Source organism: Montipora capricornis, chromosome 2, assembly GCF_036669925.1.
Source record: "Montipora capricornis isolate CH-2021 chromosome 2, ASM3666992v2, whole genome shotgun sequence".
NCBI classification, from domain to species: domain Eukaryota; kingdom Metazoa; phylum Cnidaria; class Anthozoa; order Scleractinia; family Acroporidae; genus Montipora; species Montipora capricornis.
The window spans coordinates 16,021,354-16,023,853 of NC_090884.1; the positions used below are offsets into that span (position 1 = coordinate 16,021,354).

The window sequence follows — 2,500 nt, forward strand, 5'->3', positions numbered from 1 at the left end:
TATAAAACTGAAGTGAACTTTACCTCTACTTTACCTTTGAAGTTATAAAAACCATTGAGGCCTTTATTTTTTTGACCAGACAACAATGTAAACTATTCACTTTGCCGGATAGTTGCTGTTTAGTGTCAACATTAAGCAATTCCAAGGCGTTGAATAAAGCATGAAAACCTTTCATTCGGCTGGCCGGTGTGCTCCGTTCTTTGAGAGCTTCCTGCTACCTGGTGAGGCCTTCAGCTCCACAAATTACAAACAGGTGCCCAAGAAAAGGGTTCAAAGGACTGATTCATCATTGTCAATTGAGCGTTTTCGGCACCAAGTACATCGACCTGAAACTTCAAATAACCTTGAGAGGTTTCCTTTCGACACAAAGAGAAACATGTTATTTCTCAAAACAAAGAGAAAATTCAAAGAAACAATTGCTAAACGGAAACTATTCAGGTCAAATGCATATCGTCTAGTCAATAAAATTCGCGCTTACTCAACCAAAAAAAAGGAACAAATAATTGTTTTTATTTCATTGTGATCATAACGTAGTACTAGAAATCTATGCCCATTCAGAGTCTTGAGAGCACTCTTTAGTCTGAAATATTTAGGGGACCTCAATATGCACAAACGGCGAAGCAGCAGTCTGATCAACAATGAAGTTATCCTTGACATGTGGCACTGAAACAGTTGGTTTTATGACCAAATTGAGGGATTACTATACCCTGGACTGTGACAACCTCATACGTAGGATCAAAGTCTCTGCGAGACACCTCATTGATGACATGTATAGTATTGGGATATATATTATACTACGCCTTTTAAGACTTTAATTTTGATAACTCGAAGGAAAATTCAGAGCTACCCCTAAAAATAATAGGAGTGAAGGGTAGATTCGAACCTGCGAATTGTGCGCTTTGCGCTTTAGTTTCGAGAACATCCGTACACCTGTCCAATTTGGTCACCCGAAGGAAACCCGAAATTTGACAACCCATTGGTCGAGTGATCCAGTGAGCACCTGAAGCCTCCTCACTATACCTCATTGGGCCTTCGTTGTCAATATAGCCTCCCACGCAGACTCTCTAAGGGCCCCTTCTGCAGTTCGGCGCCAGTCGTTCTTGGGTCGCCCTCGTTTCCGCTAACCCTCTGGTGTCCAGTGAAGGGCAGTGCGGGAGATGTTGCCTGGCTCTCTTCTCATCACATGTCCGATCCATCTCCATCGCCTTCGCATGATGATGGTGCCCATGCTGTCTTGGTTTCATCGGGCGAGAAGATGTCGGTTCTCGGGCCAGAATATTCCTAGGATTCTTCTGAGATTCTTGGTGTGGAAGGTGGACATTTCGTTGAGGTCGCTTTCAGTCATTCTCCAGAATTCTGAGCCGTACAGTAGGGTGGAAAGTACGCAGCTCTGGTACAGTCTTAGCTTGGTCTTGGTGCTGTGCTGGGATGACTTCCATACGTTGTTTAGCATTCTGAATTCAAAGCGTTCCTGGCCTTGTTGAGGCGATTTCTGATGTCGCTGCCTGCTCCGCCGTCATGCCTGACAGTACTATCAAGGTAGATGAATTCTTCGGTTGTTGGAAGATCTTCTCCGCTCACTTTGACCGGCGAGGGGTTTGAGACATTCAGCATTATCACTTCTGTCTGTTGTGGAAAGATGCTAAGACGGGTGGTTTTTTCTTGCATGTGTTGATATGTGTGTGAGACCAGCGCAAGGCCATCTGCGAAATCCAGATCTTCAAGACTTGAGGGTCCATATGATGCCCCGTGGTCGGTCCGATGTACAGTTGTTTGCCGCATCACCCAGTCAATCGTCTGGGTGAAGCGCAACGCCGACATAGGACATCCTTGCCTAACACCGGTCTTCACACCGAAGCTGGATCGCTGTTTCTCACTCGGCACTTGAAGTTGTTGTAGAAGCTCTTGATGACAAGGTCGATCTGTTGTGGAATTCCATATGCCCCGAGTATGCGCCACAGACATTCTCAGTGGATGCTGTCGAAGGCCTTCTCAAAATCCACGTAATTGATATATAACTGCCTCTGCCAATCAGTGCACTGTTTGATGATGTTGTGCAGAGTGAAGATCTGGTCCAAGCATCCTCGTCCTTTCCGAAAACCTGCTTGCTCTTGTCTGAGTCGCTGGTCGACTGCTTCAGGGCTCCCCCTGATGATGAGCTTGGCTAGGATCTTGCTAAGGACAAACAGAAAGGTGACTCCTCTCCAGTTGTTCAAAGTAGGGGGGGGGGGGGGGGAACACTTTTATCAGAAAAAAACACACAAACAGCGGTGACAAACATCAGATGTAAACGTTTCATTTGAAATTATCTGTTACTTGACTTTTCTCCATATGCTTCTCCATACATCTTCAGAAGTGACGGTTAATACAAAATTGGAGGTTAACATACAGGATTACTAACATATCAACTATTAAGTCACAATATATAGAGGTAACAAAAACTAATAAAGACACAGCTTTTCGCTGCTGTCGTATTCATTTTAGGTCGCCTTTAAATATT

At 44.5% G+C, this 2,500-nt stretch overlaps 1 protein-coding gene across 3 annotated transcripts in view; it reads left to right on the forward strand.

Annotated features, from left to right (window-relative positions):
• LOC138038955 (uncharacterized) overlaps nt 1–2,500 on the forward strand; it is a 36,782-nt gene that overhangs the window by 23,774 nt on the left and 10,508 nt on the right. For 2 of the 3 annotated variants that reach the window (XM_068885065.1, XM_068885066.1), the window contains one exon: nt 1–174. This exon is cut by the window's left edge and continues 531 nt beyond it. The exons of the other annotated variant lie outside the window; for it this stretch is intronic. The gene's annotated coding sequence lies outside the window, so the exon portion shown is untranslated. Of the gene's footprint in view, nt 175–2,500 lie in introns of those variants that run through there. 3 annotated transcript variants of the gene reach the window in all.